General features: G+C 47.3%; 1 protein-coding gene across 7 annotated transcripts in view; it reads left to right on the top strand.

The window, feature by feature from the left end:
• LOC119450760 (scoloptoxin SSD43) overlaps nucleotides 1-23,539 on the top strand; it is a 90,589-nt gene that overhangs the window by 5,417 nt on the left and 61,633 nt on the right. The gene's annotated exons all lie outside the window — the stretch shown is intronic.

Here is a 23,539-nt window from a genome sequence, read left to right as displayed (position 1 = left end):
CGTTACCAGTACCGTCCCTCTCCACCTGCTATGTTTCTTGGCGACGAACCTCTGTTAGCACTAAAGCTGTTCTGGATTTTCTGAGCGATGTTGTACTGCATGTTATTTGCCCAGTAGTTTCGTAGCGCGTCCTCTCTTCAGAGGAAGTCGCCGCGACAGTAGTTTTGCATAGCACGCGCCTCCAGGCCCTTACGTTTTCAAGGGTCTGTCAAGGCAGTAGTGCTTTTTAAAAAAGATTTATCTGTGATTTATTTTCGCCTATCGTCATTATCTTGCAATCTGTTCTTTCGTGATCATAGTGCACCTCATTAGCCATTGCCATAATTTTATTACATATACATTTTACGCATTTACAGCGATTGTTTTAGGCCCTTTTACAGCCACTACACATCTACCTTTCGCAATTCATTGCTCCATTGTCAACTCGTGAACACTGGCCTGGCGCTCTTTGGCCATATCTGGCCCTTGCGCCATTAAACACCATACATCATCATCACTTACTTTCGACTCAAGTGTCTTGCCCGAGTCCATCGAGACCGGGTACCTCAAGATTCGAGTTAGACCATATGTGCCAAATCCTCTCAGATGCTTCAAGTGCCAAAGGTTCGGTCACAGTTCGCAGAACTGTCGAGGCCGGCCGACTTGTGCCAAGTGTAGTGACAATGAACATTCCTCTGAAACATGCCAGAACACTCCACACTGTGTCAACTGTGATGGCGAGCATGCCGCATACTCGCGGTCGTGCCCGTCTTGGAAAAAAGAAAAAGAAATTGTGACAATCAAAGTAAAAGAAAATATCTCATTCAAGGAGGCACGCAGGCGGGTGTCATACCTACCGAAGAGCAGCTTTGCCGAAGTGGCGCGTCAGGGGGCAGCGTCGCAACGGCTTCCGGCGGCTGTCCGACCCACACACAGTGAGCCGGCAGTGACGCCATCCGCCCCCTCGGCGGATGCAGCTAGCGCTGCTTCGCCAAGTCAGAAGGGGCCATCGACCTTCGGGCTGGTGGCCTCCAGGGCTTCGTCCCTCGAGGCGAGGCCTTCGCGCCAAACCAACCGCTCGCAAGAGCGCGTGTCCAGCGCCTCGCAAGAGGCTATGGACACAAACAACCAGCCAGACGGCGCCACTTGCGCCTAAGGAGCCGCGAGAGTCTCGCGATCGCTCCAAACAAGAAAAAACAGCGCATCACGGCGCCCGGAAAGGGCTCTGTGAGCTAATCTTTTCTTTCCAGAACACACAGTACACAACTCTATCAAAATGGATACACAAATTATACAGTGGAATGTGAGAGGTTTCTCCACAATCTTGATGACATAACAGAACTCTTACGCAAACTTAACCCAAAGGTACTGTGTGCACAGGAAACACATTTAAAAGCTACACAGACAAATTTTCTCAGGTCATATGCTATTTTTCGCAAGGACCGTGACGAGGCGAACACCTCATCCGGTGGTGTAGCTATAGTTGTCGACAAGACTGTGCTTGCCAACACTTGCCCCTTCAGACTTGCCTCGAGGCAGTTGCAGTGCGAGCAATTCTTTTTAACAAATTGGTTGCCGTCTGTTCCATCTACATACCTCCGAATTATCACCTGAGCAAACAGAATTCTACGGCCTTATTAAACAACTTCCTGAACCCTTTCTTATCGTCGGTGACTTTAATGCTCATAACACTCTCTGGGGAGACTCCCGGACTGATTTGAGGGGTCGAATTATCGAAAGCTTTCTTGTGACTTCTGGTGTATGCCTATTTAATAAGAAGGCACCTACTTACTACAATATTGCGCATAATTCATATTCATCGATAGATTTAGCATCCCGCAGGGGCGTCTGCGTCAGCAGGCGTTTGGTGTGTTGCGACACCACGGACCCCAGCACATGAGGGTTGGCCCCTCCCGCGTTTAACCGTACGTGGCTTAGCCGTGTCCGGGGAAAAGGGGATCCTGGGGGTTGAGCCGAAGCCGGGTGTTCGGACCTTTACGGCCCCTCGGCGGAGGCAACACACCTCTTTGGCCTCTGCTTCACGTAGACGGCGCCCCCGGACTGACCCACCCGGGGGAAATCGGTAGTTGCCTTTTCCTGTCCTCCTCTCCACTCTTTGTATTTCTCTCTCTTTCAATCTTTCCTGTCTTCTTCTCTCTTCTATATTACTTCCAATTTTCTTGGCAGCGAGGGTTAACCTTGTGTGGGTAGCCAACCTTGGATATTCCATATTTGGTTATAGTGGTGGCGTACAGTTGGCGTTTGCAGTACCTGTCCTTTACAGATTCTGCAGCGTCCCCTTGTTGGGCTCCATGGTGGGTGGCTGGCGCCACCGCCGAAACAAATTCCGCATACATGGATAGTTCCTTTCCCGCACTTCCTGATCGCCGCCAGAAACGGGGGCGCACCGAAGCATTCCAATTTTTTGGCCAAAAAACAGAAATTTTTCCGCGTTTTCACGTTATTCATAGTGAGAAGCCAGACAAGAGCGTAAGAGTTGCATCACCCTTTCTCGTTGCGAAATGTTTGACCGAGACCATAGGACCAGGCTACAAGGCTACAAAGTTGGCAAGTGGAGATCTCCTGCTGGAACTCCGCGACAAAAAACAACATGACAAGTTACATACCCTAGTGTCTTTTGGCGAAATACCAATAACAGTGACCCCGCACCGCACGATGAACACCACTCGTGGTGTCGTCTCAGATGACGATCTCATGGACCTAACTGAAGCTGAACTTCTAGAAGGCTGGAAAGATGAAAATGTGATCAATGTAAAACGAATTAAGATGAGGCGAGATGGCAAAGAGATCCAAACGAAACACATTATTCTCACATTCGGTACAAGTGTTTTGCCCGAGACCATAGAGACAGGATACATCAAGATCAAAGTCAGGCCCTACATTCCGAACCCTCTCCGTTGCTTTAAGTGTCAAAGATTTGGCCACAGTTCGCAGAACTGTCGTGGCCGCCTCACCTGTGCGAAATGTGCCCACGAACATGCATCCGAATCCTGCGAAAACAAACTGCAATGTGTCAACTGCGACGGCGAGCATGCCGCCTACTCGCGGTCCTGCCCGTCGTGGAAAAAAGAAAAAGAAATTGTCACAATCAAAGTCAAAGAAAATATATCGTTCAAAGAGGCACGAAGGCGGGTGTCATACCTGCCAAAGAACACTTTTGCCGAAGTGGCGCGTCAGGGGGCAGCGTCGCAACGGCTTCCGGCGGCTGTCCGGCCCACACACAGTGAGCCGGCAGTGACGCCGTCCGCCCCCTCGGCGGCTGCAGCTCGCGCTGCTCCGCCAACTCACAAGAAGGGGCCATCGACCTCCGCGCTGGTGGCCTCCAGGGCCTCGTCCCTCGAGGCGAGGCCTTCTCGTCAAACCAACCGCTCGCAAGAGCGCGTGTCCAGCGCCTCGCAAGAGGCTATGGACACAACAACCAGCCAGACGGCGCCAATTGCGCCTAAGGAGCCGCGAGAATCTCGCGATCGCTCCAAAAAAGAAAAAGCCCGCATCACAGGGCCCGACAAGGGCTCTGTAAGTTAAGTTAGTCTCTTAAACACACAGCACAAAAAACACTTTCAACATGAATACACAAATAATACATTGGAACGTCAGAGGACTCCTACACAACCTCGATGACGTTAAAGAAATCCTACACAGGTTTAATCCTAAGGTGCTGTGTGTTCAAGAGACACACCTTAAATCTACACAATCCAACTTTCTCCGGCAATACGCCATTTTCAGGAAAGACCGAGACGACGCTCTTGCGTCGTCCGGTGGTGTAGCAATAGTTGTAGGACAAGTCCGTAGCTTGTCAACATGTACCCCTTCAGACGGCCCTTGAGGCAGTGTCAATTCAGGCAATTCTTTTCAATAAATTGGTCACAGTATGTTCTATATACATACCCCCAAATTATATTCTCGGAAAAACTGAATTTCATAACCTCATTGACCAGCTTCCCGAACCTTACATTCTCGTGGGAGATTTTAATGCTCACAACACGTTGTGGGGAGACTCGCGATGCGACGCGAGAGGTCGACTCATTGAAAATTTCCTTCTGACCTCTGGTTCCTGCCTTTTTAATAAGAATAAGCCGACCTACTATAACGCCCAACACGATTCGTACTCATCAATAGATCTAGCAATTGGATCTGCATCTCTTATGCCTGACCTTGAATGGAATGTCATTAACAATCCTTTTGGAAGTGACCACTTCCCTGTAATTTTAAACTTAATAACGCAGCACGATAACCCTCCCAATATTCCTCGATGGAAATTAGCATCGGCTGACTGGGAGCATTTTAAAGAATCAACTTTTTTACCACGAGATTTTATAAACAATTTTAGTATCGACGATGCCGTTGCATATTTTACCGCTTTTATTATTAATGCTGCTGAAAAGTTTATCCCACAAACTAACGGTGGTTCACTTAAAAGACGTGTTCCCTGGTGGAACAAAGACTGCAGAGAGGCGCGAAAGAGACAGAATAAGGCATGGGGCATATTGCGTAGATCGCCAATGCAGAAAATCTTATTCAATTTAAACTCATTAAATCGCAGGGAAGGCGGACACGACGTCAGGCAAAGAGAGAATGCTGGGTGAGGTTTCTATCGGGTATAAATTCATACACACAGGAGGCAAAAGTGTGGAACGGCGTAAGGAAGCTAAAGGGGCAACAAATCCATCCGTTGCCTCTGGTGAATGACCAAGGGAATACCTTGCAGGACCAGGCAGACTGTCTTGGGGAGCACTTTGAGCGTGTTTCAAGCTCAATCCATTATTCACACCCCTTTATTAAATATAAACAGAGAGAAGAATGTAAGCCATTCGTACGCAAATGTCGACAGAACGAACCGCATAACCTTCCTTTCACTATTGCCGAGTTGAGAGCTGCCTTGATCGCATGTAAGAGCTCTGCACCGGGACCCGACAGAGTCATGTATGACATGATTAAGAACGTACACCCTGATACACAACTGACACTACTCGCACTTTTCAACACTATTTGGGCTGCCGGATACCTTCCGTCCGCATGGAAAGAAGCGACTGTGGTCCCTGTATTGAAGCAAGGTAAAGATCCTACCTCGGCGGCAAGTTACCGTCCCATAGCTCTCACAAGTTGCGTATGTAAGCTATTTGAAAAAATGGTTAATCGACGACTCATACATTTCCTTGAACTGAAACAAAATGCTTGATCCCTATCAGTGTGGCTTTAGAGAAGGGCGATCCACAACTGATCACCTTGTGCGCATTGAAGGAAATATCCGGGACGCATTTGTACATAAACAGTTTTTCTTATCGGTATTCCTCGATATGGAGAAGGCGTACGACACAACATGGCGTTACGGAATCCTGAGAGACTTGTCGCGAATGGGCATCCATGGCAATATGCTAAGCCTAATAGAAAGCTATTTGTCTAATCGTACCTTCCGTGTCAGAATCGGCAATGTATTGTCACGTCCATTTATACAGAAACTGGTGTACCCCAAGGAGGGTGCTTAGCTGCACACTGTTTATCGTGAAGATGAACACACTTCGTGCTTCATTACCACCAGCGATTATTTATTCCGTCTACGTAGACGACATACAAATAGGTTTCAAAGTCCTGCAACCTCAGCAGTGTGTGAGAGACAAGGTACAACAGGGCCTAAACAAGGTATCCAAGTGGGCAGACGAAAACGGTTTCAAAGTGAACCCCCACAAAAGTTCTTGTGTTCTGTTCACCAGGAAGAAAGGGCTTGTTGCAGATCCCACTATCGAAATGTATGGACAACAAATACCTGTGAACAAACAGCACAAGTTCCTAGGCATCATACTTGATTCTAAACTTACTTTCATTCCGCATATAAAATATCTCAAGATGAAATGTCTAAAAACAATGAACTTACTGAAAATCTTATCTCACAGCATCCTGGGGTAGCGACAGGAAGTGTCTAATGAATCTCTACAAGAGTCTCATTTCATCACGATTGGATTATGGTAGCGTGGTATATCACTCTGCCTGCCCCTAGTGCGCTGAAGATGCTGGACCCCGTCCACCATCTAGGTATCCGCCTGGCCACTGGCGCTTTCAGAACAAGCCCCATTGAAAGTCTATACGTCGAATCAAATGAGTGGTCACTCCATCTGCAGAGAACATACACCAGCCTCACATATTTCCTTAAAGTCCACTCTAATCATCAGCATCCGTGTTTTAATACCGTTAACGATATGACGTGCGCTACACTTTTTCGTAATCGTCCCTCTGTAAGACAACCTTTCTCACTGCGTGTCAGGGAGCTTAGTGAAGAAATGGATATCCCACTCTTCGAACATCGCCTAATGCCTTCAGCCAAGCTGTTACCACCTTGGGAGTGGCAGGTAGTAGCATGTGATATATCATTCGTAGAGATTACAAAGCACGCTTCATAAGTCGAAATCCGAATGCATTTCCTAGAATTACAATCCAAGTACTCGTGCACAGAATTCTACACAGACGCTTCTAAGTCGCATGTCGGAGTATCTTATGCAGCCGTCGGTCCGTCCTTCTCGGAATCCGGCGTACTCCACCCCGAAACAAGCATCTTTACGGCTGAGGCCTACGCAATATTGTCAGCTGTAAAGCATATAAAGGAATCTAAACTTCAAAAAACTATTATATTTACAGACTCCCAAAGCGTCGTAAAAGCCTTGAAGTCACCCTGTAAACAGAAAAACCCTGTTCTTATTGAGCTCTATTCTGTTCTTTGTAGAGCATACGCAACTAACCAGCATGTGATTATATGCTGGGTGCCTGGGCATAGAGGCATCGAGGGCAATGTTCTTGCCGACCAAATGGCCACATCAGTCACATCACCCGCTATCAACCCTACAGCTGCTGTTCCTGCAACCGATTTAAAACCTTTCTTGCGAAAGAAACTGCGAAGCCACTGGCAACGCTTGTGGGACGCAGAAACAAGTAATAAACTTTATTTGATTAAGCCGCAATTAGGTTACTGGCCTTCCATAACAACAACCCGGTGAACTGATATCCTGTTCTGTCGTCTAATAATAGGACACACGTACGGCACCCACAATTTTCTATTGAGTGGTAATGACCCTCCAACCTGTGGTAGATGTGGCGAGAGGCTCACCGTCCTCCACGTTCTCCTGGAGTGTCGGGAAGCCGAAAGAGAAAGGAAGAAACACTTTCCTCTAGCATATCGCTATTATGTCCCTCTACATCCCACTATGTTTCTCGGTAAAGAACCGCTCTTTAACACCAAAGCAGTCCTCGCATTCCTGAATGATGTTGTGCTACATGTTATTAGCCCAACAAGTTCGTAGCGCATCCTCTCTCCAGAGGATGTTGCTGTGATTGTTTTTTATAGCACATGCCTCCAGGCCCTTGTGTCTCAAGGGCTCTGTTTAGGCACTTGTGCTTCTGGCTAATTCTTGCATCTGCAATATTTTGGAAGTCATATCATTCTTTCGCAAAGTATTGTTCATGTCTATAGTACACATCATTAGTCATTGCCATAATTTTATTACGTATAGATTTTACGCACTTTACAGCGACTGCTTTTAGGCCCCTTTACAGCCATGCCACATCTAACCTTCATATAATTGACTATTAATATACCACTAACAAACCATTACCATCGTCCTGGCGCTCTTTGGCCACACCTGGCCCTTGCGCCAATAAACAACAATAATCATCATCATCACCAGCTGTGAAAGGCGTCTCCCGTTGAGTCCAGTGGTTTCGGCGGCGACATTATTGACGACGCCATGCTCGACAAGATTCGACGGTTCCTGCTGGGGCGTTTCCAACGTGGAAGGCTACGCTGTCAATACGAACGACGGTGCTAAACCGCGTTCGCCACTTCTGACACCATGTAACACGCAGGCATGAGGGAACAAGGAATGCGTTTATTGCAAAGTGCTCTGGTATTTATACCTTGAGCTCTTGGGCGGAGGCATGCGCAGTAGTCGTCTTGTGCGCGTGTGCGGATGACGATGCCTTCTGTCACATCTCCCACGCTGTGTGAACTGCAAAGGGGATCATGCAACATATTCGCAATCATATCCCTGTTGGAAGAAGGAGAAAGAGGTGATTGACCTCACTGTAAAATAAATTTCATTTTTCGAAGTGAGGAAGAGGCTTTCACTCTTACCTCAAGCAAGCTATGCCAGTGGAGCGCGGCACGGGGGCACGGGGCCGCACCACATCGATTTTAAGAGACTACCGTGATCACACTTAGTGGTCCCGTAGCAACTCCGACCGCCCCTTAGTGACAGCCGCCAGTGCTCCTCCACCATCATGCAAGATGGCCCTGCAGGCCAATGTTACGCGGGGCCCAAGGCTAAACAGGGCGCCAAGGACCGAGACGCGTGCTTCGGCGTCTGGTTCTCGATCATCCAGCGCCTCAGAGAAGGTGATGGAGGTCGACTCCAAAACCCCGACGTCATCGGCGCCAAAAGAACAGCGCTCTTTTGAGCGCTCTAACAAAGGAGGCAGAGGAATAGACGGAAAGACCGGGAGGTTAGCCAGTTCTCAGACCGACTGGATACCCTATGCTGGGGAAAGGGTGCAAGGGAATTCAAAGATAAAATAAAAGATAAGTAAAGAAATGTAAAGAAGAAAGGGTGATGGTCTCGGAGACAGACTTTAAGCAGCGCTCTAAGAAGGAAAAGCTCCTAGTAATTGTGCCGAAAAGGGGGCATGTATCCTGAATGGTTACTGCCCTTCAAACGAGTATTGTTCCCTAACACGTCACCTATTACTTTTAAGTTGAGTGTGTTGCGACACCACGGACCCGAGCACATGAGGGCTGGACCCTCCCGCGTGTAGCCATGCGCGGCTTAGCCGTGTCTGGGGAAAGGAGGATCCTGGGGGCTGAGCCGATGTTGGGTGTTCGGACCTTTATAGCCCTCCGGCGGAGGCAACACACCTCTTCGGCCTCTGCTTCACATAAACGGCACCCCCGGACTGACCCACCCGGGGGAAATCGGCAGTCGCCTTTTCCTGTCTTCCTCTCCAATCTTCGTCTTTTTCTCCCGCTTTTCATCTTTCCTGTCCACTCATCTTTTCTATTCACTTCGACTTTTCCTGGCGGCAAGGGTTAACCTGGTGTGGCTGTCCTACCTTGGGTATACCATATTGGGTTATAGTAACGGCATACTGCTGGCGCTGTGCAGACTTGTTTATATGTTCTGCCACGTCCCCTTGTTGGGCTCCGTGGTGGGTGGCAGACGCCGTGGCCGAACAAATCACTTGTTTCCATGGGATCCTCAAACCCCTTTTCTACCGATCGTGCCTCGAAAAGGGTACGCACCGACGCAACGTCGCTATTCTGGCCCAAAAACAAAGAAACTTTCCCGAAATTCCACGTCCTTCACTGTGAGCAGTCACCTACGAAAGCTAGAGCAATTTCCCCATTTCTTGTAGCCAAGTGCCTAAAAGAGACCATTGGAGCTGGTTATAAAGTAACAAAGATGTCAAGTGGAGATTTGCTCCTCGAACTAAAAGACAAGGAACAACACAACAAACTCGCACACCTCGTAGCTTTTGGTAACATACCTGTTTCTGTGAGCGCACATCGAACTATGAACACAGTGAAAGGCGTGGTATCAGATGAAGACTTAATGACATTGAATGAAGAAGAACTCCTGGATGGATGGAAGGACCAAGGCGTAATCCACGTGCAGCGCATCAAAATCAGGTGGAATGACATCGAAATCCCAACAAAGCATTTAATACTCACTTCCAACTCAACTACCTTACCTGAGACTCTCGAAACCGGCTATGTAAAACTTCATGTTCGAGCTTATATTCCAAACCCGCGACGTTGATTCAAATGTCAGAGATTTGGTCACGCATCCCAGAGCTGCAGAGGGCAGCTTATGTGCGCAAAGTGCGGCACAACCGGTCACTCTTCTGAAGATTGCAATAATGACGAGGTACATTGTGCTAACTGCGACGGCAGTCACCCTGCATACTCCAGAGCTTGTCCAGCCTGGAAGAAAGAAAAAGAAATAATTACTGTAAAAGTGAAGGAGAACATAACATTTCGTGAAGCACGACAACGTATCTCCTCGTTATTCTTGCTCAAAACATCTTTCGCCGAAGTGGTGCAACGGGGGGCGGCACCGCAACGGCCTCTGGCAGCAGCCCGGACCACGCCTAGCGTGCCGAGGCTAATGCCACCCGCCCCTAAGGTGGGAGCAGCCAACGCTGCCCTGCCATCTCTCAAAGTGTCCACACCAGTGGCCTCTACAAGCTCCGGCAGCAGCCAGGCCACCGCAGAGGCCACAGGGGTCCTGTCGACCTCCGGTACGGTGGGGACGAAGACTTCGTCGCTCGAGACGAAGTCTACGCGACGCACACATCGCTCTCTGGAGCGGGTGTCCAGTGCCTCGCAAGAGGCTATGGACACCATTCCAAGCCAAACGGCGCAGGTAGCGTCGAAGGAGCGGCGAGGTTCTCTCGACCGCTCCAAAAAAGACAAAACACCAATTACAGGGCCTGACAAAGGTCTTGTAAAGTCACTCTCCTCCCTTTTGAGACACACAGAGCCTTTTATTTTCCTCCAACATGAACACAATAATGCAGTGGAATGTTAGAGGACTAATCCACAACCTAGACGACATCCAAGAACTTATCAATAAATTTAATCCAAAGATGCTGTGTGTTCAAGAAGCACACCTAAACTCCAGAAACACCAACTTCCTACGTCAGAATATTGTTTTCCGAAGAGACCGCATCATCTGGTGGTGTGGCCATCATACTCGACAGAAGTGTAGCCTGTCAGCAACTTCCACTCAATACGGCACTTGAGGCGGTAGCCGTTCGTGCTGTACTTCTGGGTAAGCTGATAACCATTTGCTAGATCTACATACCCCCACATCACCCTTTACACAAGCATGAATTTCAGTCATTTATAGATGAATTACCAGAACCTTACCTCGTTCATGGCGATTTCAATGCACAGAGCAGCTTGTGGGGCGACACGCGTATCGATGTGCGAGGACGCCTAATCGAACAATTTCTTTTCTCTTCTGGTGCGTGTCTCCTGAATAAGAAGGAACCCACCTACTACAATCTCGCAAACAAAACGTTTTCTTCCATTGATCTCAGTGTAGCCTCCCCGTCTATATTTGCTGAACTTAAACGGGAGGTTCACGTTTTCAAATTCATCGCCGGTAAAGCGTGGGGATCATCAGTGAGCTCTATGCTACAGTTGTACCGAGCGCTTTTTATCGGCTTCCTACGCTATAGCTCTCCCGTGCTTGCTAAAACATGCAAATCAAATCTTCGAGCCCTTCAGAGCGTGCAAGCACAGGCATTACGTGTTTGCCTCGGCCTTCCGCGGAGCGCCTCAACAGCAGGAACAGTTATCACGGCTCAAGACCATCCGATCACGACTTACATGACCATCGACACGCTTAGGGCCCATATTCGCCACGTTTCACGGATGCAATCAAGCTCTCTTGCCTCCCTGCCAGAACGACGACCACAGGCGTCATTTTCCAACGTGGTCAACATTCATAGTGCCTCCCTACCATCGGGGTTCACACCCTCGACACGTTCACCATCAGCGTTGTGGTGTTTAAAACAACCTGAAGTGCGCCTTTACGTTCCAGGAATAAGAAAAAAGACGGACATGCCCACTTTGGCCTTGAAGCAAGCAGCTCTCGATTGCTTGCACTCTTTCTACTCTGACCGAATCCACATATATACGGATGGCTCTTCCACTCAGACCAGCTCCACCGGCGCAGTGGTTATACCATCACGATCAATGAGCATCACATACAAGACTTCTCACGTGACATCATCGACCGCTTCGGAGCTTGTTGCCCTCCGAGGTGCCATTGATTATATTAACAACCAACCGGCTAATCGGTGGGTAATATTATGCGATTCAAAGGCGGCCCTACAATGTCTTTTGTCAGCTCTCCGTCGCGGGTCCTGCGAACAACTCGTCTCGGAGATACGAGAAATGCACCACCATACGATCGCAAAAGGACACGACGTCGTGTTTCAGTGGCTGCCGAGTCATTGCGGTATCACCGGCAACGACATCGCCGACGAAGCTGCTAGGAAAGCACACGAAGGAGCAAATATTGTTTCTGTACCTTTGTCGAGGACTGACGCAGCCCAACATCTAAGCAAGCTAGCGCAAACTATGACATTGGAGAAGTGGCATACAACTGAATTCGCCCAACATTGGTTGCATTCTCTCGACCCATCTATGCAGCTGCGGCTGTTGCCTGGATTTCCGCGAAATGAGGAGACAATGCTGTGCCGCTTACGCTTGGGTGTTGCATTCACCAATGCTTACACGTGTTTGATTGGAATGGCTGATAGCGCCGAGTGTAATGCCTGTGGTGTCGATGAGACTATAGAACACCTACTATGCTACTGTCCATCTTTTCAAAGCGAAAGACATAACCTCTGCAACGTTCTCAATAGGCTAGATAGAAGACCGTTCACTTTGAGCAAGATCTTGGGACCATGGCCTCGAATATCACAGCTGCAAAAGGCCACAAAAGCGCTGCTGCGATTTTTAAAAACGACAGGACTGAGTGACCGTCTATGACCCGGACTGATTGATAATCAGTGATAGAACAGAGATCTGTTGCTACGTCGGCGATATCAAGAGTGAACTTTCTATTCTTCTCTTAATCTCTCTCTCCCCTTTTTCCTTCCCCCAGTGTAGGGTAGCCAACCGGGCTCAGTCCTGGTTAACCTCCCTGCCTTTCATTAAATCATTTTCTCTCCCTCTCTCTCTAAACAGGAGGTTATAAAAAATCCTTACGGGAGTGACTACTTCCCGATACTGCTGAGATCGCCACTACAAAACGAACCTCCACCACAGGCACTTCGCTGGAAGCTGGATATGGCAGATTGGGAGAAATTCCAGTGAAATAAGTGGTGCGACTTGCAAACGCCGTGTCGCATGGTGGAACGACGAATGTCGGAACGCTCGTAGGAAGCAGAACAAGGCGTGGCGGTTGCTACGCGACTCCCAAACTGCGGAGAATCTTGTCAATTTTAAGAAAATTAAATCGGAGGGCCGAAGAACGCGCCGACAGGCCAGGAGAGAGAGTTGGGAGAAGTTTTTATCAGGCATCAACTCACATACAGACGAGGGCAGAGTCTGGAAGAAAGTTAATAAGATAAACGGGCTACAAACTTATTCACTCCCGTTGGTAAACACACAAGGCGACAGTCTAGAAGACCAATCTAACTGCCTGGGAGCACATTTTGAACATATTAGCAAAATTGACGCCAGTAGCTGTCATGACCTAAATACATCTGTTCGTTAACCTGTCTTATCGAGTTGAGCTCGCAGCTTTCCGAACGGGAAAGTAATTTATGAATTGAGGGAAGAGGCCCGTGCAAATATAATGTCACGGCAGTTGAGCAAGATCGGAAGTTGATTCACAATTATCAATGACAAATCTATTTAGGCTCACATACCAATGGACAGCTCATAGCTTGTTTGTCCAAATGCGGAACTTTTCACTGCCGGCCACGCCAGATGTTGAGTGGCAATAATGAGAGTGGCTATCAGCGAGCTGTTGTTAAAACCCCGTATCAGGCGTCCACATAATGCCCATGAGATTTCCGACCTGCGGGCTGGACAGTGGGGACAAATTTGGAACGATAACTGGATATAAAATGGATATAAAAGGCATATCATGTGGAGTCAAAGTAGTCGCGTGTGCTCGTTTTGGGCATAGCAAATCTGGGCGTCGCATTGTTCAGGAAGCGTCCCCATTTTCCTGCTGTTCCATCGCACATCCACCAATCGGGCACCTAAGCACATACCCACCGCGGTTCACCATTTTTCAACGGCCTGACCGAAATCAAGTAAGGACATGGGCAGCAGCGGATCGAAGAAGAAACAGAACCACCCTCAAGGTCCTGTCCGCCATGCCAGTGAGAGCGGCGTGTTCATCCAGCTGCTCGAGTTTCCCGGCATCTACGGCTATCGTGACTCCCTGCTCAATACTAGGACCGAAAAGTATACACCAGGCCTTAAGTGCGTGCTCGGCGGTTACACGTTCGTGGTGTGTTGCCGCTTTGAGTTCAACGAAGACGGTGATGAGACGGTATCGGTTTGTCTCTACCTGCAAGCTGGCGAATGGGACAACAACGTCAAGTGGCCTTTCAACAAGAAAACGTGGGTGAACATCACTCATCCCAGGGACCACGAGAAGGATATATGGCTTTGGGCGAGCCTTGACGAAGATAGGATGACGAAAAGGCCCGCTCAAGGCAAAACGAACTTTGGACGACGGACCCACGACGTGACCTTTCAGCGGCTCGAGCACAACGGTTTCATTCACAACAACAAACTCTACGTGAACATCGAGCTGGCCTAATCCTCTTGCCGTTAAGCCATTAGTTTGCGGATGGATCTCTTACTTGCCGAGAAAATGTCTAGAGGATTCTAAGATTACAATCGCTCATGATTAAGATCAACGTAGCCAACTCCTGTGCGGCAAATGCACTTAGCTAGAACACAAGCCTGAAGAAACGATTGTCACAGATTCTGGAATAAAACGCATGCTATATTCAGTCAAAGATTTCTCATTGCTCTTACATGCATTCAATCATAGATTTTTTTTGGCAAATACGGTGGTTGCATGCAAATTAAGCTTTCAGAAGCATCTCATTTGCTACTGCATATATACACTCTCATAACAAAGAAGCTTGGGAACAAGTTAAGGACCGCACAAAGAGCACTGAAAGGAAAGTTTATAGGACTAACGTTAAGAGCCAGAAGAGACTGGTGTGGATCAGAGAACAAACGGGGATAGCCGATATTCGAGTTGACATTGCCGAAGAAATGGATCTGGAAAGGCCATGTAATGCGTAGGATGGATAACCGATAGACCATTAGGGCTACAGAATGGATACCAAGAGAAGGGAAGCGCAGTCGAGGTCGGCAGAAAACCAGATGGGGTGATGAAGTTAGAAAATTTGCAGACGCACGTTGGAATACGCTAGCGCAAGACAGGGGTAATTGGAGATCGTAGGGAGAGGCCTTCGTCCTGCAGTGGACATAAAATATAGGCTGATGATGATGATGATGATGATGATGATGATGATGATGATGATGATGATGATGATGATAGTGATATACACTCTCAGAACAATAACTTTTAGAGAGGTGTCTGTTTTCACATTTTCATGGGTAACCGCCACTCTTTGGCCTAATTATAGGTAATTAACAGTGCCAGGTGTCATCTTAAACTTGAAGTAACATTATACTGGAGCAGAATGTTTTATGTTGTTGGATACGGTACATTTTACTCTGATGTAAACGAACGCCTCGAATTACCTTAGAACTTACAGTAACAGCATTTATGACAAAGCATGCCGATTACTTTTAAAATTGTGAAAGCTCACTTTGTAACTTTAAGCTACCTTTTTATAAAGTAGAAAGTCGCGCCGTTACAATTCCCACAATAAAAAAGTTGTCGCAGTTTCACCTGAAAGGCGAAGCATCAATTGCGATAGCAAATTTGTAGAGAGCTATACGGAGTAATGATATTAGCTTTATCAGCTGTATAAACTTGGACATGCAGCAGCACCGGCAACACGCAGAACTGTTGTCGACGCCGTCGGCGTTTTGCCCGCGTTCGCTCAAAATGCGTGCGGCGTTGGTGACTGTTGCCGGAGCCTCTGATATAAATAGGCACTTGGTGCCGCAGCTAAACGTCGCCTCCCTTCCCTCCCCTCCCCCCCCTCCCCCACGGCCTCTAGCGCGTCGGAAGAAGGCGCGTTTGCGCTACATATATGGTGATTGTAAAGGAGGAAAGAGACGCCTACTTCTGCAGCCCTTAAGGGAGCACCGCGCAGAACGCACGTTTGTTCTCGGCCGTGCGTTCACTCCCCGTAGGGGGGAATACCATTGACGTTGTGGAATAACGTTCATGTTTATGTCACTCCCCGTGAAAGCGCGCGTCCCTCGCGCCCTTTCACTCACACATACAGCGTTCGGCGCGCGGCGCTGAGCCGTGCTCCCTCAAGGGCTGCAGAAGATAGCGCCAACCTTTCCCTTTCCCTCAAGAACCACTTATCATCGGCGACGATTTCATCTCCATTGATGTCATACGGAACCTCACGGCGACGGCGGCGGCGACGGCACAAATCTGCTTTTGAGTGTCCATATAATTGCTATCGCAATAAAACATTTACCCATATTGCGGCTTGTACGAAGACAGGCGTTTCGGAGCGCAGGGTCCAGTCTACTTATGTTCACAACAATGACTGTTACAGCCTCTGAACAGTTCGAGAAAGCTGCGTTGCGTGTAGCGTTATGTTCGTAGTCATATTTGGCGTAAGTGAGCACGCAGTGTTTGTAATTGGTACAGCCTCTATTAGTACAATGAAACACGTTGCAGGGCTAGTTGGCGGATGAAAAATTACGAGGTGCTTTTGTCGTCACGCGTGTTTTCGTGTTTTAGTGCACCCAATTAAGGTAATTACCCTCTATTGTAGCGAAAGCTACACTGGCCGCATTCTTGCCGTTTCGCTATGGCCGGTGGCAGCACCGCGAGCTGAGCCGTTGCCTAGCAACCGCCGCAGCTCGTGTCGCAGCTGGCTGGCAGCGTTTCTTTCTCTATGGTCTGACCACCCCGCGGCGTCTTACCGGCGTCTGACCACGCCGCAAGCGGTGTCTGACACGCGTTTCGCTAAGGCCGGTGGCAGTAATGCGAGCTGAGTCGTTGCCTAGCAGCCGCCGCAGCTGGCGTCGAAGCTGGCGCCACAGCTGGCTGGCAGTGTTTCTTTCTATATGGTCTGACCCATAGAGTTTCTCACTATGACACAATATAGTGAGATACTCTATGGTCTGACCACCCCTCGGCGTCTTAGCGGCGTCTGACCACGCCGCAAGCGGCGTTTGACACGCCTCTTCCGCCCGGCAAACTGCTTCACTGTAGTGGGTCCGGAATGCCAAGCGCGCGAAGCTAGCGTCGAAGGAAGAGCTTGCCGTTCGGCTCGCAAAACGCTTGGACTTGTTGGCTTATAATTTATACCGGGCTTATATCGATCAGTGTATACCTAAGTATAATAATTACAGCTAAATCAAAGGCTAACCAAGTGAAACCAAGACTTAACCAGGCTAAACCAAGCTTTCCCTTTGCATATCCAGGGTTAGCTTTGCTAAGCCCGCAGCAATTTTTTATTAAGTTGTCCTCCAATCAATATTTGCATAATTGCAAAGGTCTGACTTTTGTGCCACAATCTCTGGCTTCCAATACGCTGTTTTTGTTTCTGCTGCACGCATAATCTTCTTCACTCATGTCATGCGTTGCTGCCTCAGGAATGTCTTATAACATCCATGAGATTTCTTCCGCGCGCACACCTGGTGTTGGGCTGTCTAGCTCGGTAATGTTTTTTAACGAAGCAAATTGAGATTTCTGTATATCCATCGAACACACGATGAGATCGATAACTATTTATTATCGCAAAATATGCGAACAATCGTCCCAATTTTTAGATGCGAGAGCATGTTATGCTCGGGGCAGTGTCCGTTCTGCGGCGTCCGCACCCATACTGCGCATGCGCATCTCTCCCTCATTCTCCTCTCCTACGCTGGTGTGCGCTCTCCTCCTCCCCTCTCCCCCTCTCCGCCGCAAGTGCGGAGCAGCAAATCATTGCATATAACTCTCTCACTCTCTCCCTCTCTCTCTAAGGATGCGTCGGTAGGCGGTGCAAGTGTCACGGCGCAGTATAAAGCGCGCGTTCGCTGTGCTTCCGTCATTCTCTCTGTACAAGGATGTGCAAAACGCCATGAACAACGTCAACGTCGGCGCTAGTTGCAGCGGCAGCGCCACCACCACGGAGCAGAGGAAGGCTCGGGAAGCCGAACGTAAACGTAGACATACTGAAAACCGATTGGCGGGTGCAGCACATGAAGGACGTATACTCTTTGCGATGCATTTCCCAAGATCACAAGCAACCCACCACCATCAGGGGAACGTGCATAGACCTCGTCTTCGCAAATTTCAAACTCGACCCTCTGCAGCAAGACCCATTGACGCTACACTTCACCGACCACAAAGCCATCGTCTTCAAGATACCGCGCGCAGCGACGCTAGGAATCACGTACAATCTCTAAATAAAGACGCGACAACCCCGTACAAACGTCTCCTCTCTTCTCAATACATTCTCTCACTCTAACTTTCATTGGGTTGTGTTGCCAAGTGAAACGAAACGGAAACTCGAGGCGCACCCCCCGCGATGTTTTCGCATCGCACCATGGTTGCCCGTAGGGTGAGATGATGTGATTTTTTTTCTTACAGTCACGCAATCTATAACAAATTTGCTGAGTTGAAATAGTCCTTGTGCTGAAATTCACTGATAACTACTTATGCAAAAGTGGGGAAAAAGCAGGCTGGTGAGCAAGCAGTTGGCCACTACGACATCAATTCGAAGAACACTAGAGGAGAGATGGTGATAGAATTCGCGGGTAGGAATAGAATAATGAATACTTTCTTCGAGAAGCGTAGCTACAGGAAGTGGACCTGGGAAAGCCCTAATGGAGAAACAAGAAATGAAATCGATTTCATACTCTCTGTCGATCCCAGCATAGTGCAGGATGTAAAAGTGTTAGGTAAGGTAAAGCGCAGCCACCATAGGTTAGTGAGGCCTGGTATTTCTCTCAATTTCTAGAGAGAAAGTAAAATTAGTCAAGAGGAAACAGACCCACCTAGACGCAGTAAGGGTAAAGGCCGACCAATTCAGGCTGGCGCTCGCAAACATATATGCAGCTGTAGAACAGGAAGATGGAGACAACATAGAGGTAAGGAATGAAACCGTAACTAGGCTGATCTCAGAAGCAGCAATTGAAGTGTGAGTTAAGGCACCAAGGCAACCAGTAGATCAGCTCTCCCAAGTTACAAAGCACCTAATAAAAAACAACACAACATGAAAGTGTGAAACTCGAGAGACCAGATAGAATAAGCTAAACTGTAAGAACTGAAAAACAAGATGAAAGTAAGGCGTATTCGAAATTATAACGTGGGAGAAATTGAGGAAGCAGTAAAATATGGACGCAGCATAAAATCAGTAAGAAAACTTGGCATAGGATAAGCCAAGATGTATGCACTGCAAGATAACCAGAGTAATATAATAAGCAATTTGGATGACATAGTAAAAGCAGCGGAAGAATTCTATACCGACCTGTGCAGTTCCCAGAGCAGGCAAGCTACTTTCATTCCAAGTAGTGATGAACAGGACACTGAGGCTCCTTCTATAACTAGCGATGAAGTTAGAAGGGCCTTCAAAGACATGACCAGAGGAAAAGCTGCTGGAGAATATAGAATAACAATCGATTTAATCAAAGATGGAGGAGATGTCATGCTTGAAAAGCTTGTGACCATTTATACGCAATGCCTCACTACTTCAAGTGTACCAGAGAGCTGGAAGAATGCCAACATTATACTTATCCATAAGAAGGGAGATGTTAAAGGGCAACTCCGGCGATTTTTTTACCATGTCGGGCTAGTAAAGTATTTAGGTTCCAGAGACCCTCCTTTGACGCACCTGCTAGGAGAAGTGTTCCGGAAATTCGAAAATAATTTTAAATAAGCAAAAAAGCGCAAAAACGAAACCGGAACCTGAGCAAGCAGCCGAGTGAACCTCTGCGTGTGACGTCACGAGTGTATGCCCGATCGGAAAGGCGCGCAACGCATGCCGGTCTCACCGGCGGGGCGAACGAAACCGGCGAAGAGCAGACGCTCAGCTTATTCGTGACCGCGCCGGACCTTCGGGGACCTTCGGGTGACATTGTAAGCTGCACAACCTATTCGGATCTGTCAAACAGTGACAGTTATGATTCAGACGAATTCAATAGCCACGAATCGCCGTCCTCCACCACTAGAGCCAGAACCGATGCGCAACATATCGCGCTGCAACATGAAGACCAAGGGTAGCCCTAACCACTGATATACGTGCTGCTTGCTATTTTAGGTGTTTTACCCCTCTCAGGGAACCGCTTCTCATGCTCACTGTAAGATGTGGAGCACGACTTTCCGCATTTGTATCCCACAAGAACGCCGCTGACAGTCCAAAGCACCGACCGGTGCATTTGTTTACATCGGCAGGTACAGCGACCACTCGTTCGTCGTTCGCTTGTGATAGCCGCTCATCGGTGACATCAATAATGTCAGAACATATCAAAACACGTAGATTTTGTGCATGTAAGCGCCGTTACATCACTCTGGGTCGCGCTGATACGTGCGACCACACACCTTCGGAAACAGCGAGCGGGAGACCATAGCAGGGAAGCGTGGTGCAGCCTGATTATCATGCTTCGTATTCTCTTCATGCACATCGTAAAGTAGACATAGATTTGGACATCGCGCGTATGATCGTTCATTTAGAGAGTGCATAGTTTTCTCGCGGAAACGCCTATGTCATGAAGTATGAAATCGTTGGCAGCTGAACGAGACGGTTGTTTACGCATGCTGTATCGAAGGGGCCTCCGCTTGCTGCCCATTTAGGATACGAGGCAAACAGTGCACCTCGTAAGCTAAATAATGAGTCAGCATAACAATAGGTAATAATACACCCATGGATTTGCGTAGTCACATTTCATTTAGGGAAGCGCCGGCGAGTGCGACTGGCCGCATTCGAGAACGGCAACGTATACGGATGTTGATTGTGCGTCGTGTTGTCGCTTCTAGCTTTTTGCGTGTGCACTGTACGAAATGAGGGATGGTTTATTTAAAATCCGTATGGTCAAAAGTGAACTACAGAAGCAGCTTTTCTCATCCTAATAGCTTAATTAGCTTCATATCAGTCGGTCTGGTCCGCCAGCAGCAGACGCATGAACTCGGCCACTGTGATAGGCTTAACCTCGGCTGAACGCGATCGGCATCGGCTCCAACTGTGTTTGCGGATGGCGAGGGCTGAAGTTCGTGCAGTCAACAACGCAACACCGCTTGCCACCCCGCATCACTTGCCCGTCCACAGGGAATGCAACTTCTCGCGACAGCAACATCTCACGCCAAGCACTAGCTCAAGATCGTCGACTCCTCCACACTCTCGTCGATGTCATCTGCATTATCCCGGCATGCTCTGCGTGGACCATTCCTGACGTCATACACAATGTGGCCTTTAACTGAGGAGGAGGTAAGGTACGGTGCTCGAGGCCATAAATTAAATTCATTTGTAAAAAATCTGTGCAACTCTCAAGCCTGCTTTTTTTAGGACATGACGGAGGTATTCAGAGGAACAGACCCATCGAATTTCATCGACATCCGTTCACATCGAAAAATCGCTGGAGTTGCCCTTTAAATAATTGAAGAATTATAGGCCGATTAGCTTGCTTTCGTTATTCTATAAAATATTCACGAAAAGAATGTCCAATTAAATCAGGGAAACCCTTGACTGCAGTCAACCAAGACACCAGGTTGGCTTCGAGAAGGGATATTCTATGATGGAACATATCCATGTCATCATTCAGGTAATTGAGAAATGAAAAGGCACTTGATTCCGTAGAGATACCAGCAGTCATAGATGCATTGCGTAATCAACCCTTATAAAAATGACTATTGAAATGTTGTTGGCATATTGTTGAGGAATTGTTGACACAATATCCTTTCAATAATATCTCAATAGTTATTGAACGTACACAACAATACCTCAACAATAAAGTTGTTGAGCGCTTCACAACAGTAAAGTCATTGACTAATTGTTGTTGACATATTGTTGAATAATGTTGAGTACTATTGAGAATTGTTGAGCAATATTGACATTGAATATATGTCTGAAACACACACGCATAGGTGTGTATGTGTTTTACACATATATATTGTTTTATTGTTCACTTAACCACCACTAAATATATAGAGTGTCACATAACTCGAACCAAAGGCCTATCTCTCAAGTCGTAACTGGGGGAGCTTGTGGCAAGACGACGCTGCCGCAGGCGTTCCGCTTCGTTTGCCCTAAATTCAGGTTCGGCGGCTCTTCGCTGACGTTTTGCCTGGGCTTCGGAAGCCGTCACGCTAGAATCAGCATGCTACAATCGGACGACAAGCTTCGCTTACTAGAATCGGACGACAAGCTTTGCTTACGTAAGATATGCCTTTGCTTACGTAAGATGCTTACGGCGACAAGCTTTGCTTTCAGATATATATTCAATGTCAATATTGCTCAACAATTCTCAATAATATTCAACATTATTCAACAATATGTCAACAACAATTAGTCAATGACTTTACTGTTGTGAAGCGCTCAACAACTTTATTGTTGAGGTATTGTTGTGTACGTTCAATAACTATTGAGGCATTATTGAAAGGATATTGTGTCAACAATTCCTCAACAATATGCCAACAACATATCAATACTCATTTTTATAAGAGACTCCATTTTCTCGACAGAGGAAGAGCTCTTGACTTTGTCTCTTTGGGTCCCACGTATGACAGGGGCAGTTCAAAGAAGCGTTACAGGTCCCCGTGCCCACAGGGGATATGTGACATTGCGCTTGGACCCTTTCTGCACTGCCTCCAGGATGGGCCCACTTTAGCTACCCCTGTATCTATGCCTTTTGAACGTCGCTATTGGAAATGACAAATAAAACTTCAGCGTAATAGAAGTTACAGCTTGTCAAGAAACATTGGGAAGAACTCGCAAGCAATATTTTTTTGTAATTTGTTTGGAGAGTAACTAGCATGTTTAGTAAAGGGTTTGTGCCAGAGACTGCATTTTTTCAAGTTTGACTGGTTGCTCGGATGATCTCGTTTTGTTCTCGCAACTTGTCATAGTGGTTTTTGATTTGTGGCAAAGCCAGTGTCAAGCAGACACCATTTACTTTTTTGTTTGCTCATATGTTTTGTTTATATCAAGTACAATGTATTGCATGTACGGTACGTTATATTGCACTCTACGTCCATACCACAGTTGTACTCGTGCCTACGGGTGACTAAATTTCATTTTCAACTTGCCGGCATGTTCTCGTTTTGAGTGCCCGGATAAGAGCTTTGACTTTTGGCTCAAGGTCACTTGAAGATCGCCGACAACGGGAGCTAAAAGCATTTCATGCTTAAAAGAGTAGGCAACCTTAAACTTTGACTTAGGTGTTTCTTTTTGGCACTCGCATCCCGGCGTTGGTGTTCTGTGCTTTGGTAAGCAGTAATAATTGATTCCTGATGAATTATAATTATTCCAGACACTTCAGTAACTCAACTTGAACTAAGCTTATGCTTTGATATCATGTCTCTAAAGAAACCGATGGATTTTGCACTGTATTATTTTTTCTATTTTTCCTAATTTATTTTTAATCTCGTCTCAGCTAATTAGTTATAATTATCCCAGACACTTCAGCAAGTCAGCTTGCAACAAAACTTATGCTTTGATATATCTATAATGAAAGTCATGAATTCTGAACTGAACCATTTTTTTTTCTTTTTTCTGATTTACTTGGATTGCGTCCCCGGTCGTCTCAGCTAATTAATTCTAATTATTCCAGAGACTTCAGTGACTCAACATATAGCTAAACTTATGCTCTGATATCATATCTATAATGAAATTCGTGAATTTTGTACTGTACTATTTTTTTCGATTT

The sequence above is a fragment of the Dermacentor silvarum genome, chromosome 4 (assembly GCF_013339745.2).
Source record: "Dermacentor silvarum isolate Dsil-2018 chromosome 4, BIME_Dsil_1.4, whole genome shotgun sequence".
Classification (NCBI taxonomy): domain Eukaryota; kingdom Metazoa; phylum Arthropoda; class Arachnida; order Ixodida; family Ixodidae; genus Dermacentor; species Dermacentor silvarum.
This window is presented reverse-complemented; position numbering and strand designations above follow the sequence as displayed.